This window comes from Ailuropoda melanoleuca, chromosome 8 (assembly GCF_002007445.2).
Source record: "Ailuropoda melanoleuca isolate Jingjing chromosome 8, ASM200744v2, whole genome shotgun sequence".
Lineage (NCBI taxonomy): Eukaryota > Metazoa > Chordata > Mammalia > Carnivora > Ursidae > Ailuropoda > Ailuropoda melanoleuca.
Window position 1 is genome coordinate 20,311,456 of NC_048225.1, and position 11,913 is coordinate 20,323,368.

Below are 11,913 nucleotides of genomic sequence, written 5' to 3' on the forward strand. Positions count from 1 at the left end.
CTGGAGATGTTCATTTGTAGAGATCCAGATGTATCTTCCTGCGTCTCAGGCTGATTCCGTGGATATTCCTGCTGGTCTGGTACCTATCCAGCTCAACTCAGGGGACCGGGAAAAAGGGGTCCCCTACTCCTCCGCCATCTTAACCTCCCCCGATAGGTCACTTTTGAGCAGAGGCTTTTAGGAACATTTTGTGGTCCCACACACATTTTCTCTTTTCTGTCTGCCAGGAGAATGGCATGTCCAGAATAAGACCCCCATAAAGAGAAGATATGAAGTGGAGCCAGAGCCACGGCCAACATATAACATGATGAGAGATAAACCTTTGTGTGGTGAGTGACTGAGATTTTGTGGTTGTTTATCCTGCAGCATAACCAGCACAAGCTGCTGACTGTACAGAGGGTCACAGAGTGGCTGGAGAAACAGCTTATTTCCAACTGAATCGCGGGGTTTTGGATGCTTTGCCGGATGTAGACACAGATGATTCAGAAGTAGGCCGAAAGAGTAAATAAGTAACTCTTCAGAGAGGAGACATCAGGAAGGACTTTCTAGAAGAGGCGATAGCTTAGGAGAGTTTTAAAGGTTGAAGAGAAGTTTACCTTGTTAGGGCCTTGGGAGGTTTGTTTATTCTAATCAGAGAGACCAGCATGCTCAGACATAAAATATATGTTTGAGAACTGCCTGTAATGTCCACAACTGTAGGTCAGGATCAGATATCTTAATCTTTGAAGCCTATTGACCACTCACTCACCACCATGTCAGGTCTCCAAAGGGTATATGCAGGCACTCACATAAAAATGCATCTTTTATTTCAGCCAGAACTTTAGCCCCAAATTATTATCTGATCTTATATCATAAGAAGCTAAGCTGGACTGAATGTGAGCCACAGAGACTCCTTTTCAAAAGTTTAGTTTTCAATTTAATCAAATAATGCTTATACACAGTTTGGAAATCAGCAGTTGCCTTGCCTCAGCCCTTCACATTCCCAAGTCCCTCCCCACGTCAGTCAATTTCAACTCTTCCAGCTCATTTCTCATTTGTAAATGCTGCCATATTTCTAAATACTATGCTTATACTGCTATTTCTTGATTTACCAATTTTAGAAACTGTATATTGACTCTCTACCTCGATGAATGTGACCTTAGTTTCTCCCACACCTTTTTCCCCCAGTGCCATCCCAGCACTTCCCCTCCTTCTATCTCTCCAACATAAACTTTTTTTTGTTACATTGATATTTAGTGTTTATATACTAATGACTATGCAAATATTATTTACTCTTGAGTCAAGTAGTGTACAGTGATCATGTATTCTCTTTTGTACAATTCTTTGTTTTTCCTGGCCTTAATAATTGCCTCCTTTTTAATTGACCTGATGCCCAAATGTACTTATAATTAATTGTTTTCAAATGGTCCAACAACTCAACTGCATGCCTGTTAATATTATGTTGCATACATTCAAACCCATCTGTTCCATTTTTCCCTTTACAGTTATTCCTACAAGAACCTTCTGTTTTTCTGCTCCAATCTGGATTGGCTGCGCTTAGAATTGGAGTACTGCATAACTTTTATTCTGAGGCTTCCCTTTACCATCATTCTGAGTATTTCCTTTACTGCCTTGTTATATTGGAGTCCCTATTTCCTGAATTCCCTGTCTTTGTTATTACATTATCATCAAACTAAATTGCTAAATTCCACTCTTTTCTCTTTTTTAAAAGATTTTATTTTTAAGTAATCTCTACACCTAATGTGGGACTTGAACTTAAAATCCCGGGATCAAGTGTCTCATGCAGACTGAGCCCACCTGGCACCCATCTCCAATAACTTCTTAAGAATGAGTACTTTATAGCTAGTTGTCTTGAGTCATTGACTCTCTGAAAATATCTCTATACTACTCTGATGTGTGATTGATAATTTATTTGGGTATAGAATTCTAGATTAAAAAATATTTTCTTTCAGAATTTAGAAGCCCTTTCTCTGTTATCTTTTAACATCTGCTGCTGCTTTTGGAGAAGTTTAATATTCTCATTCTTGTTTCCTGTACCTGGTTCTTTTTCTCCTTAGAAGATTGTAGGAACTTTTCCTTATCCCTCACGATTTAAAATCACAATAACTGGCTACCTTAGTGCAGTAGGCAGCATGTCAGTCTTATAAAATCACAATGATGATGGTGGTGGGCTTTGGTAGATGTCTTTTTTTCATTCTTTGTGCTGGGCTGATTAGGAGATTAATGTCCTTTATTTCTCTCCTGTTATTCATCTCTCTCTCTCTGTCTTTTGTTTCCCTCTTTGGAAGTCTTCTTCAACTTTGTCTGCTAAATCTTATGAGGTTTTTTTTTTATGTTAATGTATTTTTAATTTCAGAGAGGATTTTTTCCTTTTTATTGTAATCCCTTCTTGTTTTATGGATATAAAGTTTCCTCTTATCTTCTTAAACTGATGTTATTGCTCTTTTTGAACTTTTTTATTCCTCCTTGCAAAATCCCTATCACCTCAGATCTTCTTTTTTTCCTGTTTATTTCAGTCTCCCTTTATCAACTTTGAGTCTTTTTTTAAGTGTCTGCTGATTCTTGACTACTTATTTATATTTAAGGAAGAGACACTGAAAGTTGATTTGGAAGCTTATTACATAAATGGCAGAGTTTGTTAACTAGTAGGCTTCACATAGGGTGATCATGTGGAAAGTGAGTCTTTTTATTGAGGGAACTTCAAATATCAGTAACTGGAGTTCTCTCTGGAGTTGTTCAGTCTTTCAAAGAAGAACCTTCCAATCTACTGGTTGGCGGTGATGGGGAGTTTCCAGCAAGGCCACAGAAAGGACTAACAGTCACACAGTTCAACATGCAGATCTCCCCTTAATTCATTCACTCTCCACCATACTTGGTGTTCCCAAGTCCAATATTGTTCTTATTCAGTTTCTCCAAAGGAAAAAAAAAAAAGTCTCATTTACTGAGGGACAGTGGAATATAGCTGACAGGCTGGGTGGAAAGAGTGGGGACCCCTTTTATAAGCAGACTTCCTACCAATGCCCCCTGTCCAGCCAGGTATCTGGCCTCAAAGCCATGGGGCTTAGTGCCTCTGAGGGCTGAATGTTTTGGGGCTCTGCAGAGTGGATCAGCCCCCGCTACAGGCCGTTGGCTTGTGATTTCCTCTTTCTGTTGAGCCAGTACCACTCTTCCCTCTTTGTTTTGTTTAAAAACTGTAAAACTCTATAACCCACTGGTTTTTTTCTCTTTCATTCTTGTCCTTTGGAATATCTTTGTCATTTCTAGAAGTTGGACTGGTGATCCACAGACTTCTGTGGGGTGATAGCCACTAAGCTGTAGAAGATGGGTGGGTAACTGGGTGTCATTGTGGGTCTCACAGCTCCCTGGGCTCTCCTCAGTTTCCCTTGTAGGCTCCTCTGCTTGTGTTGTCCCTTAAATATTGGTGTTCCTCAGGCTTCTGCCCCACAAAGGCTCATCCTGTTAGCATAAGCTGAAGATTAGGGGCAGGTCCAAGGTCAGTTCTGTGGCCACTTTCTCTGAGCCCACATCCTAGTTTTGGCTCCTTTAACTAGAGAGAAGGAAACAGAGAAGTCAGAGAAGGTACGGCTGGTGTTTGCCAACTGCTCAAGGACCCTCACCTCCTTTTGTCCTATCTCAGTGCCTACGTGGCCTTAAAATGGTTTTCCCTGACCCCAAACAGGAGGGACTCCTAGTCTGGCCCAATTATACCAGCCTCATGGGAAGACAGAGCTGTAGAGAACACCCCCTTTTCCTGGTCCTCTTCTGTCACTCATTCCAAGATTAGTCAGGCACCATTGTAGCTGTTGGAATTATGCTTGTGAGTAAAGTAGACTGGATCCTACCTGGATCTCATCATCTAGTCCCAGGAAAGATAACAATAACAGCCAAAGAAACATACTGCACTGCATAGTACAGACGGCCCGTTGGGTCACACTGCTGAGCTCTTGTTTCTTAGGCCTGAAGCGGCAAAGGCAAAGGAGGTCGTGGGTGAGGCAGGGAGCTCTTGAGTAGGTGACCAGCACACGTGACACCATTTCATGCCTCCACCTCATTTGCACATGTTGTTTCCACCTACACTGACTCTCATCTCTTGTCATTTTGGCAAATTCTATTTTGTTCTTTAAAACCATTCAGTAATCCCTTCCTCTGCAAAGTCTTCCTGACCCACCCACCCAGCATTAGCCCCATGCTGCACTGTGCCCCTCCCTCCCGTGTATAGTCAACAGCTTCCTGAGTTGGCTACGGCTTCAGGAGCTGAAGGCACAACATGAGTGAGACCCTGTGAGCAGTGTGTGGGGACACACCAACTTGAGTTGAGTCCCAGCTCTCCCACGTACTCACTTTGGCCTTGGGCAAGTGCAGTAACCTTTCAGAGCCTCAATCTTCTTATCCGTAAAATAAGGATAATAAAATATGCCATGAAGTGTTCCGGTGGGTGTGCAATGACTTGAAAAATGCCTGACAGGAGCCTATCATTGGCACTCAAATGTTGGTTCCTTCCCTTTCCCCTTTCAAGGAGCTTCTGGTCTAATGAGGGGACAATGACAGGCCAATCAGTAGATGCAATGATTTGTCACAGGTGCTATGACAAAGGATACTGAACTACATGCCTTTGGTTGACGAGACTGCCTGTCTGTCGGTCCCGCTACATGGGGGGCTCCCTGAGAGCAGGGCCACATGGTTCTGTGCCCCCACCACGGAGCACAGTGCCTGACACACACTAGCTACTCATACAAGTTATAGTAAATGAAATGGGAATGGCCCCTGCCTCCATCTGATCCCGGTTCGATCACAGTTAGAGCTAATGCCCCACATTTCCTTTTTTTTTTTTTTTTAACCCCCAGCTGTTCCTTCCTCAAAGAAGGGAAAATTATGGTTTATCAGCCATCTGGGATGAAAATCTCTCTTCACTAGAGACCAATTTTTCCAAACCTTATCAAAGTTTGGGAAATGAGCATACCCCACCCCTCTTGGATGGTGGGAATGAGGGGACAACTCATCCAGTACCCTCCTGTGGGACCGGCCTCCCTCAGCCTCCTTCTCTCTGAGCATGCAGACATGCAGACCTCCACCAGCTTATCCATCCTCTTCAAATGAGTCTGTCTCCCAAGAACCAAACATTTTCTCTCCCTGGCCCTGACTTGAAATGAAACGACTTAGTCCACAGACAGTTTTATGGTCCCTCGCCTTCCATTCCTCTTGTTGAGCCCTCACGCTGGTGAGAGCCCAGCCCAGGCTCTGATTTATACAGCTCTCCCAGGCCCCTGTTGGATTCGGAGTCTGGAACAATAAGACAGGGCTATCCATCACCCCTCTGCTCAGATCTCCCTGGACTCATTGGGGAAGAAGGAGGGGTGGGTGGCAGTGAAGACTGCCTCAGGGGTCCTGCCCAGAGAGCATTTGTCACATTGATCGAATGTGCAAGGCGGGAGTGGGGTGGGGGGGTGGAGGCTTTTTATCTCACCCCAGCCTACCCTATAGATATCAGGGATAGAGTAGAGAGGGGACAGGGGTAAGAACACACATGAGGGAGAGATGGGAAGGGCATTTGAGCTCCAAAGTCTGATGGGGACTACAGATGCCGCTCCCCACCCCATGCTCCAACTCCGAGCGCAGCCACCACTGGTCCGACTATGTTTGATCATCACAAGCTTCTCCAGTCTCTTTGTGCCAGATGGTGCCCCAGCACCTGGCACAGTGCCTGGCATGTAGTAGGTGTCCAAGAAAGATACGTTTGCTGCTTGACTAAGTCTCCCACTCCTCCTTACTCACCTACCAGATCTCAGGGTCAAGGGCCATTCAAAGAAGTCCTCGCACACGTACACATTCTGTCTCCGTGCGTCTGTGGATGTTTGGCCGTTGATGAGTGTGTGTGTCCATATGTGCTGCATGTGTGTCCACATGAGTCCATGTAGGAGTAAGAACTTTCCAAGCGTCAGGGTTCTTAAATTCTAGAGTGGGTGACCCAAGGGAAACCACGACTCTGTGAAGAATTTAATTATTTACGCCTGGGGCTGGACGAGGTGCCACTCTGCCAGGAGAGAAAGAAATGAATGGGTGGTGTAACCTCCTCAAAGACCTTCTGTGCTTTCTTTTTTATTATTATTTCTTTATTTGACGGGGGGTGGGGCGGCAGGGAGAGAGACAGAGAGAGCACAAGCAGGGGCAGCAGCAGAGGGAGAGGGAGAAGCAGGCTCCCCACTGAGCAGGGAGCCCAATTCAGGGGGTCCTGGGATCATGACCTGAGCTGAAGGCAGACACTTAACTGACTGAGCCACCCAGGTGCCTGCCTTCTGTGATTTCTGATCCCTGGTCAGCCAAAGCAGAAAGGGAGCTATTATGTGGTTATCATCTGTAAACAACTTGAAATAGTCCTTGCTCGCAGGAACCCTACCCTTTGGACTTGGGGATCACTTCCTAGGAAACAAATTGTGGTGGGGGTAGGGGCCAGAAGTTTGAGATCAGAGTCTCCCTCTGCTACTACGCAGAAGGAAACATGCAATGCATTGTATGTGCCACCTTGGGCAGCGTGCAAAGACCCCAGGGAGAGCATTTGGGATCAGGAAATTAGAGGCTTTGTTCAAAGCCAGGAAAAGAAAATCCAAGACCCAAATCCAGGAGTCGAAGAAAAGAGGATTCAAGGGCTGTGGCGCTGTGGTGCACCGTTGTGGCTTTGTTGTGTCTTTCGGTTTTAGTGCTGCTTAAGCAATAACATGTAATGGCCTGAGCACTGCTGCCTCTGCGCGCCTGGGAAGTTGGATGACCTGAGGAGAAGCCAAGGGTGGCTAATGAGTCATTAAGAGTCTTTATCAAATTAGGATTATAATCCATCTCAACATGCAGAGGAAAATGTTTCAAATTATCTACTTTCTTAATTGCAACTCAAAGATTTGGCAGGAAATTATCATGAGAGATAACGTCTGGAAATTGATGGATTGTGCTGCTGTGTGTCTAAGCTTCCATGACTGCAATAGCTGGAGAATTCATCCTCACATACTCACATGATACTTGTACACACAAACACCCCTGCTGTGCATGCTGGTTTAGACAGACAGACAGATACACACGTGCTCACACACACACACACACACAGAGTTATGTCTGAGCACAGTAGATCAAGCCATCAGTATTAGGCAATTCACATAGGCTGAGGTTGCCACCAAATGCTTGGAGATTGGGAAGATGATATTAAAAAAAAAATTAGTCCTTGCCTTTAAGAAGCTCAAAATCTATATATTTGAAATTTAAGAACATGTACAAAGCAGCATTCAAGTGCATACTAGCATAGTGGAAACGTGAGCCCACAAATTCAGAAGGATACAGGACATGAGTGTCCTGAATAAAGTAGAGCTTCTCAAATGGATGAGTTTTGACTTGAATGTTGACATTCCCACTGTTGTGAGAGCAGCCAATGGGGACGGAGGCAGAAGAAGACATGCTGAGTCTGTCAAGAGGACCTGTGGCCAAGAAGTGACACAGCGTGTTTGCAAAATCTCCAGGGAAGGGTGGAGCTGGATGACAAACCCTTGTTTGGTTAGACAATGCAAGCTGACTCTTCCTTGCCCCATTAAGGCAGAAGAGACTTGAGCTTGACCTTATCCTTCCCCCTCCTGCCCGGTCTCCGTTTCTCTGCCTATAGAACAGTGTGATCTGAAGACATAGTTAGGCTTTCCTACATCTCCCTTGGTCACTGAAAACCTGAGATCTCTGAGTTCACAGATTGTGCTTTACTTACTCATCTCTATAGCCCAAGGACCTAGCAGGTGCCTGGCCAGCCTAGATGCTGGATGGGAGTCCATGAGCCGATACATTTCTTAGAGGCTATCAGTGTATGCATGCTGCATGAGGGAACCAGAGAATGAACACGTGAAGGAGAGTGTGGACGCTGATGTTTGTGAGGAAGCAGTGCAGCATAGTGGTTCCAAGTGTGGGTCCTGGAGGCGGCCTGCCTGAGTCCACATACTTGTTACTTGGTGACAACTTCCTTCCCTTATCTCAGCCTCATGGGGACACCGTGGGAATGTGATTAGGCAGCGCACCTTGAGCACCTACCTTGGAGTCTGGCACCTAGCAAATCATCCATACATATTAGCTGTTATTATCGTTGGGACTTTGTTTTGTTCTTTGCTAAGCAAACCATGCTCCCTGTGCTGGGTACATCGGGTATCTTGTTCCTTCATTTGGTCTCTCTTTCTCACCCTGCCATTGAAGTGTGGTAAGACAGTACCCGCTGCTGCAGGCGGTGTGGCCTCACCCCTTTCCAGGGTTGCTGCTCAGTTCTCTGAGCCCTGCAGTCTGGCTGCTGTAAGTCTGGCTGCCAGAATGAAGTTGGGAGCGTGGCCATGCAAAATCCTCAGCTCAGGGAAGCTTAGAGGTTGGACGCCACATCAGAGGCAACAAATGCTGGTAGGGTTCATCCCTGGAGACAGGGAGAAGATGGTCCAGTGTCTGAGCAGAAGGAGGCAGGGCACTTCTGCGAGAGGAGGTGATGGTGAGGTGGTAAGAACAGGAATAGAGCCAAGGGAGAGCACAGTGATGGCAGGTGTGACAACTGTGAAGGTGATGAGGTGGCTGAAGGAGATGGGAGACAAGGGTTCAGTACAGGTCTTCAAGGAGAAGAGGTCTTTGTTTTGGAGAGAGCAGACATTTCAAAACCCCACAGAACCCTGCGGGCAGAGGAGGGATGGTGCTAGCAGTCCGAGGGAAGATTCGCTGAATGTCCTGCTGGCCTCCCCTCACTCCAGTACCCCTCAGCCGGTCCTGCGTGGTGCTGCTGGGAAGCAAAGTAGATTGAAGAGCTGGTGAGCCAGAGTGATATGTGATAAATGGTAAAGATTTCAGCATCCAAACATAGTTTATACCAAGACAAAAACAAAGCCCAGAGGAGAGACTTCAATAACAATAGAATGCAAGTCACATAGTAGTTTAAAACTTTTTGGCAGTCCTATTAAAAAAGGTAAAAGAAACAGGTGAAAAATTTTTAATAGTCTATTTTAATTTAATTCGATGTATCCAAAATATTATCAATTTGACATCTAATACATATAAAATAATTATTAATGAAATATTTTACATTTTTTTTACACTAAATCTTCTAAATCGATGATTACGCTCATGGCACATCTCAGTTTGGACCAGCTGCATTTTGAGTGCTTAGTAGCTGCTCGTGGCTAGTGGCCACGGTGTGTGGGTCGGCACAGGTTCATACCTTCCTATCTCAGATTTCTGTGGCCAAACTCTTGGGATGCCATATCCCACAAGTGGCTCTTTTTGGAAATCATCATAGCATTTTACAGTCTAAATATTCTCTTTCTCAGTATTCCTCTTTCTCAGTTTCGTCAAACTGGCTGTGATACTGCCCACCCCTTGCTAGAAACTGGAAAGAGCTGCAGAATCACTTAAAACTCTTCTCTTTCCTTTCCTGCTTCTCACAGAGCCTTTCATCTGGAGTTAGGGCTGGGTAGCTCCCTTGAGAGAGAGAGTGAAAGAGTGAGTGTGTGTGTGGGGGGGCAGTGCTTGAAGAAACTTCCAATATGTACATCACACCATAAGAAAGATGGAGTTTTTTTGAAAGGCTTTGGGGACTATATTGCTCCTGTATTAGAGAAGCCGGTTAGAGACCCGACCCAATTAATTGCCTATCGTGTGCCCAGAGGACACGTTGCACCCCCCATGCTCCAGAGGGTGGGAGTGAAATGGGGGAGCAGAAAGGCTCTCTCAGGGTCAAAAAAGTGAATCAGATATGGCAAGGAGCCTAGACATCCCAGCTTCCAGCTCAGAGCAGAATCCTGGAGCCCACCTTTCAGGAGATGCATTTTCACATTGTGCAGGCCCCCCAGCCCGTCTCTAAGGGGTGTGCCTTGATGCATTTCATCAGGAACAGTCTTCCTTGCTGGGCTGTACCCACTCTCCCCCCAATACCACAGTTCTTCCTGGTTTCAGGGTCAGGAAGGAGGCCTTAGGACAAGAGTAAGCACCCCCTTTCTCCCTTTCCTTGCTCCCATTATCTGTGTTTCCAGCCCTTAGAGCCTGTCACAGCGTTCTCAGTAAACAATATCTCCCTTCCTCAGGCCAATTAAATAAGTGCTATAATAAAGGCGCAGGCAAGTGCTGCCGAGGCCTGGGTAAGGGCTATTAAATCTAATGGCTCCATTTGTTAGAGAGCCTCCCATGTGCCGGGGACTGTGCTGAGCTCTGCCTTCATTATTTTATCTAATCTCCATGGGCTCGTGAGCTGGATACTATTATCATCCTCATTTCATAAAGGCGGAAGCTGAGACTTGGAGAGTATCCGTGACTTCCCAGATACGTGGCCGTCTTGTGACAGGGTGGAGATTCGAGCCAGGTCCGTGGGACTCCAAAGCTGGTATTCTCTGCCACGGTGGGGGTGGGGGGGGGCAAAGAAGTTTTGAAGAAAGGTAGTATTTCAGCTAAGTCTTAACAGCACAGGGGATTTGGGTGGGTAGGGAAAGAGGGAATTAGAAGTCAAGGCTGAGAGAAGAGGGTGAGCAAGAGCAGGCAGGGCTGAGAGGGCACCGATGGTCCCGGCCTCCAGGGCCCCCACCCAGGGCTGGCTGGAATGGAAGTGTCCAAAACGCTCCATTGCAGTGGGGTTTTTTCTTTTTAATTAATAAACTTTATTATTATTTTTTGAGCAATTTTTGGTTCACAGCAAAATGAGCAGAAAGTTCAAAGATTTCCCATGTACTTCCTACCCCCCCCTTCCCCACGCCATGCACAGCCTCCTCCACGATCAACACCCCCCACCAGTGTGGAGTATTTGGTGTAATGGACAAACCTATATCGACGCATCATTACCCATAGTTCATAGTTTACATGAGGGTTCGCTCTTGGTGCTGTACATCCTCTGGATTTGGACACATGTAGGACATGGATCCACCAATATAGTATCACACAGAGTACTTGCTGCCCTAAGACCTCCTGTGCTCTGCCTTTTATCCCCTGCCCTGCCTCACAACCCTGGCAACCACTGATCCTTTTCCTGTCTCTGCAATTTTTCTTCTTCTGGAATGTCACATAGTTGGAATCATACATTAGATTAGCCTCTTCAGATTGACTTCTTTCATTGAGTGATATGCATTTAAGGTTCTGCTATGTCCTCTCCTGGTGTGGTAGCTCATTTCTTTTCAGTGCTGAATAATATTCCATTGTCTGGATTACCCATGGTTTATTTATCCATTCATCTACTGAAGGAAATCTTCGTTGCTTCCAAGATTTGGTAATTATGAATAAAGCTGCTGTAAGCATCTGTGTGCAGGTTTTTATATGGGCATAAGTTTTAAATTCATTTGGGTAAATACCAAGGAGTACAATTGCTGGATCTTATGGTAAGAGTATGCTGAGTTTTGTAAGAAACTACTACAATGTCTTCCAAAGTAGCTATATCATTATGTATTCCCACCAGCAATGAATGAGAGTTCCTGCGGCTCCATATTCTCACCATTTAGTGTTGTCAGTGTTTTGGGGTTTGGCCATTCTAATAGGCGTTAGTGACATCTTATTCTTTTATTTTGCAATTCCCTAATGACGAATGATGCAGAGCGTCTTTTCATATACTTACTTGCCATCTCTATATCTTCTTTTGGTGAGTTGTCTGTTCAGTTCTTTTGCCCACTTTTTTTTTAAGATTTTATTTTTTTACTTGACAGAGAGAGAGAGAGTGCAAGCAGGGGGAGGAACAAGAGGAGAGGGAGGAACAGGCGCCCCACTGAGCAGAGAGCCTGATGTAGGACTTGATCCCAGGACCCTGGGATCATGACCTGTGCCAAAGGCAGACACTTAACCAACTGAGCCACCCAGGCTCCCTCTTTTTCCCATTTTTAAATTGGGTTGTTCATTTACTTAATGTTGAATTTTAAGAGTTCTTTATTTTTTATTTTTTTATTTTTTTTT

At 45.2% G+C, this 11,913-nt stretch overlaps 1 protein-coding gene across 3 annotated transcripts in view; it reads left to right on the forward strand.

The window, feature by feature from the left end:
- The window catches only part of PKNOX2 (PBX/knotted 1 homeobox 2), a 315,083-nt gene that overhangs the window by 44,445 nt on the left and 258,725 nt on the right, over positions 1-11,913 (forward strand). For 2 of the 3 annotated variants that reach the window (XM_034666040.1, XM_034666041.1), the window contains exon 3: positions 228-329. The exons of the other annotated variant lie outside the window; for it this stretch is intronic. The gene's annotated coding sequence lies outside the window, so the exon portion shown is untranslated. The remainder of the gene's footprint in view (positions 1-227; positions 330-11,913) is intronic. 3 annotated transcript variants of the gene reach the window in all.